Here is a 5,636-nt window from a genome sequence, read left to right on the forward strand (position 1 = left end):
GCACCTCCTGTTCATGTGAGTTTGTTATCCCTGTTATTCACTGAGTTCCCAGAGAGGATAGCAAAAGGGAAAATGGTGATCTCTTGCAAACAACGCAAGATGTGTATAGTGCCTCAAAGTCCATCAGGATAGACTTTTCCTCAGACAACAGATCTGCTAGGGCACCCCATGGCAGCCCTTCTTATCATTCCCACTGCCTCAAGACATTTTTCTCTTCTACCAGAGCAGCCACAATATTTGTAGTTGGTGAAAGATAGTGTAAAGGGCTGCTGACACCTGCAGATGGCTATATGAGTTATGGCACAGAATAAACTAATCAGAGAGATATGCAGAGCAGATTTTATTTTCCCATTTGTGAGATGCATATTGGGCTCCTCATTCCTGTAAAAGAAAACATTAAAAGTATCTGCTGTCCCTGGAAAATTGCTGAACGACAGCATGGGGAATAGGGTGTTTCTCCATGACAGGGCTGTCTACTAAAAAGAAACTAGCTCCAGTCAGCTCACTTGTACTAAACAAGAGTAGATGAGTTGACTGTGCACATGTTTGCATCCCCGTGGTGCAGCTCCTGGGTTCTGCAAGGAAGGAAATGGGATTCCCCACTCCAGCTGTTCACTTACACCCTTCTTCCACCTTCAGCCCAGCACCTGAGCCTCCTGTGTCCTGAGGCCATGTGCAGCTGCATATCTCACACCTGAGAGACAAGCTGCCACTGTGGACTCATTATGGCAATCTGGTAGAAAATCAAGTGCTTTGAAAAATAACTGTGCTTCTCAGGCTCCTTAGCACCATCTCTTTGTCAAGCACCACTGCAATGGGCTAGAGCTGCTCTTCAAGGGCTCCTCGTTTCTCAGAAACTGCAGAGTAGAGAGTGCAAAGGCTTTGTTGTACCACAGAAGGTGAACTCGTTTTCAACAAATGAGTCCTCTGAAAAAAAGACCAAAACAGACCATGCTATGTCAGATGCTCAGACTCAATTACCATTTTGCAGCAGCCCTGATAGCTTGAGTCGTTTCACAAGAAGCGGCACCTACGTGTGTGAGCACACACATGCACAGCAGCCATTCTGCGTGGGACTGTGTGCTCACACACACAGCTAGTGCTAGTTCCCATGTCATCTCCACACTCACACACTGTAGGTAGCTCCCACATCTCCATATCTCCTCACAGCTAAAAGAACAACCTGCAGTAGGCAGACTGGAGGTTGTGGGTGTGGGTGGTGTGCGTGTCTCCCTCCCACGGGCACCGGTGACTGCGTGCCTCCCTTCGCACGCATGCACACCCCAGATCTGCATGGAAAGGCTGGAAGCTGGCTTAGGCAGCACTCTGCTCCTCCTGAAGGAAGAGCTGGTGTGTGTAATAGCTCCAACAGAAGCAGGAGCGGGCAGCTCGTCCCAGCAGTACACTGCGGTTTCCTAGGTAACTGAACTTGAAATAAGGTGATGTCTGGAACTGGGTCTTATCAAATCAATTTGCTGAAGGTGCATACATGGGGGGGAAAATCCCCTCGTGTGGGATCCTACTGACTGTAAAAGCCAACAATATACTACTTATTTATTTTGGTAGTTGAGGAGTTTGTTGTCTTTTAATGATCAGCGATGACATTTTCCCATTGAAGCCATCTGTGCGGGCAGGGACGTGTAGAAAATATGACTGTGCATGTTATGCATTATTTACACAAGGCCACAGCTATGTGCTTTGCAGACAAATGAAGAAAAGACAGATCCCTGCCCTGAGGGGTCTGCATGAAGAACACAGTTCCCACCTTATTTCTGATACTTCACCTTACCCATGTGAGCAGCCCAAGTTCAGCAGCCAGACTGACTCCCCTTCTGCCACAGAGTTCCCAAACTATGGTGGGCCACACATTTGAGACAAGGTCCACAAAAATATTTGAGTGGTTACCTGAAGTGTCTGGATGAATCTGAGATCAGTGGGTGGGACAGCAACATGTCTTGGAAAATGAGACTTAGCTTCTCTGGTTATACCTCTGCCCAAGAAACCTAAACAAGATGAGGGCAGATGTGCCCAGGATCTGGAGCACATTTATCTCCACGGCTGAATTACACCCATTATGCTCTCACCTCGTGCCAGGCAGCGCTCAATCAAGCAAGTCCTAAGAACTGCCTGAGCGTGACATGAGCCAGGCAACCTAGGAAGTGACACAGAGTTTGTCACTTTGGTGTGTCCTCCTCCACTGTCCTCCAGCAGAATTCCTCCTCGTGCAGCCCTTTTGCTCTCACACCAATCCTCACAACACTCTGAATTCAGCATCATCCAGTTAAAAAACTCCTCACTAGTAGGAGATGCTTTTTGCCATTTTTTTACTAGAGAAGACAACTACAATTTTTCCAAGGGCCTTAAACCCCTCACCTCTCTCCAAGCTACCTGCTGATCCCATGCTGCTTGTAACTGACCTGGGTCAGAGACTGCTAGTCTCTAGAAGTGGCATCTCTCTTCTCTGCTGGGACAGGATTAATCTGACATGGCCAGCAGTGCTTCTGCTGGCTCCAGCCCAAAGGAGGCAGCTGTCCCCTTCCCCTTGAGCCTGGGGAAACAGCAAAAGCATCAAAGACATCATCTTTTACAGGCTGCAAAAGCAGAAGCAGCACCCCCAGCCTTGGAGGTGAAGCCTGCAGACCCCAGATTCAGAGCCTGAGCATGCCTGGGAGAGGGCAGAGGGGACAGAGGGATGTGCAAGAGGTGGGTGGCCCCCCCCCACTGTTCATGCCACAGCCTGTGCCCACTAAATTGTGGTCTCATTCAACAGTGACCCCGTAAGCCACCACAGCCCACAGCTTCTGCTCTGGGGGACACCAGACAGCTCCAGGAATGTTTGTTACTATTGTTAGCACAGACATGGTCTGTGCCCATCTGCAGCATTTCCTGTCCCTCACTGGGGTGTTGTGAGGACAAGTACCTTAGAAGACTGAGTGAAATGGGACATCAGAGTAATGGAGATCATAAAAGCACTGGTTATGACAGCAGAAGATGATGACACATCAGTGCCTGTCCTTCCATCACGTTTTTTTTAGTCTGATGTTTCTAATACCCGTGACAGACCAACGTCTAGGACAAAGGCCCCTAAGGAGGCTGGTACAGCAGGTCCAGGAATGTTTTGTGCTGTTGCTACTGCTGCATTCAAAGGGGCACACAGAGGATGACAGTAATGCAAGCATCCCACATTGGTCTGAATGCACTCTGCTTTCAATTTTTCTGCCTTTTCTTAGTGTGCTTGGCAATGGCATAGGGTGCAGAGCAATGCTGCATTTTGGGCTTTGGCAGCTGCAAGACAGAGAAGCCAACAGAGCCCCCCAGGGCATGGCCTGCCCTGTATCCTCTGTACCATGTGCCCCACAACTGCCTGGCATGGCAGTTCCCACATGCTGGCAGGCAAATTGCTGGTGTACCCTGATATGGGATCCCAGGTGCTTTGGGGCACTTGACCCAGTTGGATCCCTGCAGTCCTTGAGTCTACTATTAAGGACAGATGGCCTCAGGCTTTTCCTTAGCTTGCAGCATCCTGCAAAGCTGCTCAACACCCCAGGGTGTCAGAAGTCTTAGAAAGACAGGGCTCTATCCTAGTTTGTCCAGTGGCAAAGCAGGCTGCAGCAGCTAAGCAATCTGCAGTACCCATTAGCAGAGATGCTATGTGATTTCCAGGGATGAATCCATGTTCCAACTGCTTGTTCACAGCAAAATTATCTTTGCAATACTTGATTGCAAAACCACAGCAATTAGCAGATGGCTCAGGATCAAGTCAGGGACCTGATGTGACCTCAGTCAAATGTGGAGGATCACTTTGTCTTCCAGTTTGGTACTGTGTCATCTTAATGCAAGTGGGGCTTTGGGTTTGCTTTTAACTGATGTCTAAACAAAAAAAAAAAAAAAAAAGGAGGGATCTATTTTTATTTAGCAAGATACACAGAAGCGTTATCAGCAAAAATATTGCCTGCAGTGTAGAGATGTTACATTTCATTTCAGGAAAATGCTGTTAAGGCTGCCTGGGATGTGACAAAACATCTGACTGATTGTTCTCCAAGTGCTGCTCTGTAGCCCTTGGAAAATCAACACATTAAGTTTTCGCTATAGGCAAGCAATTAGGAATAGAACCATTCAAATGAAATAAAAATCAAATCTGGAGGGAAAACTGCAGAACCTTTGCTTGTCATTTCACCTCAGAAAGTTTCATTCCTGCTGTGCTCAGCACCAGCATGGCCAGCCTTGGGACAATGCACTTGAAGATGGGGCTCATGGGGGAAGGCTGAAATTCTAGACAGGGTTCAGTGGTGAGCCTGAAAAAATGTTCACAGGTAGGTGAGCACTTGTTAGGGTGGAATATTCTGTGCATCCACCCAGTTGCCCCAGGTACACATCCTGCAGTACATCACAGGGTCCTTGTTCCTTCCCATCTTCCCTGGGAAGACAGATGGAGAGGCTTTCTGGCCAGTCAGCTCACCTGGGCTTTTCTGGTGCAGAAGCAGAGCACAAAGAGGGCTGGCAGGGGCAGGCAGTGTGCACCTCCATGCAAAAACAGGTCACAGCCCAGGCACTCACCCAGGCTCAGGAGTCAGAGAGTGCTTATAGGTCTTCTGGCTAACCCATGGCTTTAGGGCTCAAGAGAATGAGTCAGCTTCAGAAGTGAAAAATCAGAGCAGTGCCTTTAGCCATGCTCAGTCCCATGCCCAGGCAACAGAGTTAGGAAAACAGAGTGCCCCTCTAGCCAGCACACCAGCCTGAAATAAGTCAGACTGTTACAAATAAATAAGAACAAGTAATGTATATTTAATAGAGAAGGAACAACTTACCAAGGGCAGTGGTGGATTCTCCTATTCCCTTCTCCATCTAAGATCAAGTTGGTCAGTTTCTCTCAAAATATGCACTCTAGTTCAATAACAGCTCTTACACTGAAGTAGGAATTTAGTTCAGTGAAGTCCTGAGGTCTGTGCTATGGGCAAAGTCTTACTGATCTGCCATAATGGTCTCTTCTGACCTTTAAAAGTGGGTGATCACTATGTTGTCCTTTCCCTTTCATCCAGTCTCATATTTCACATTTGTTTCTTTTCAAGTAATTTTATGGCACTCACATGAAGTATCTGACTACTTCACAAGCTATGAATCACTTCTGATTCAGACTCCCTTGATGAAGTCTGTCATCCCTTTCTCTCACACGCAGAACCAAAGCTCTGAACATAGAAGTCCCAACTTGTACCAACAATGAATCAGAGCCAAGAAAACCTTATCCTGTGAGATCTGCGGACCACCACCAGTATCAAATCAGCACATCTAAGTCTGTGCTTTCCCTTCCAAAAAGAAGTTGCAAAGCAAAGTGGACAATGTCTTTTACTACAGTTTTTAACTGGGCAGTGTCTCCTACTTCTCTTTTCACAACCTATTGGCCTGAGAGGCTGCCCAGATGCCCATTTACCTCAGACAGGAATCAGAGGGGGAAGGCAGATCTGCACTTTCTTTGCTTATCATAATCCTGGATCCAGACAAAGGTTTAAAGGAATAAGAGGGTGGTGAGGCTGTAGGGGGTGTGTGGAACCTGCACATCAAGGAAAACCATTGCAAACTGAGCAGAGATGGCTGTGTGGATCCATCTCCCAGTGGGCTGGTGCAGAAACCACTCCATA

The 5,636-nt window shown here is 47.6% G+C and overlaps 1 long non-coding RNA gene across 1 annotated transcript; it reads right to left on the minus strand.

Moving 5' to 3' along the window:
* Positions 1 to 276: 276 nt before the first annotated feature.
* Positions 277 to 5,090, minus strand: LOC139600493 (uncharacterized). The gene is made up of 3 exons (XR_011682573.1): positions 4,809 to 5,090; positions 2,418 to 2,548; positions 277 to 927 (listed from the first exon to the last, which is right to left on the minus strand). It is a non-coding gene; the product is annotated as an uncharacterized lncRNA (long non-coding RNA).
* Positions 5,091 to 5,636: the final 546 nt, after the last annotated feature.

Source organism: Agelaius tricolor, unplaced genomic scaffold, assembly GCF_023055355.1.
Source record: "Agelaius tricolor isolate 1412-34295 unplaced genomic scaffold, bAgeTri1.0.p SCAF_2, whole genome shotgun sequence".
NCBI lineage: Eukaryota > Metazoa > Chordata > Aves > Passeriformes > Icteridae > Agelaius > Agelaius tricolor.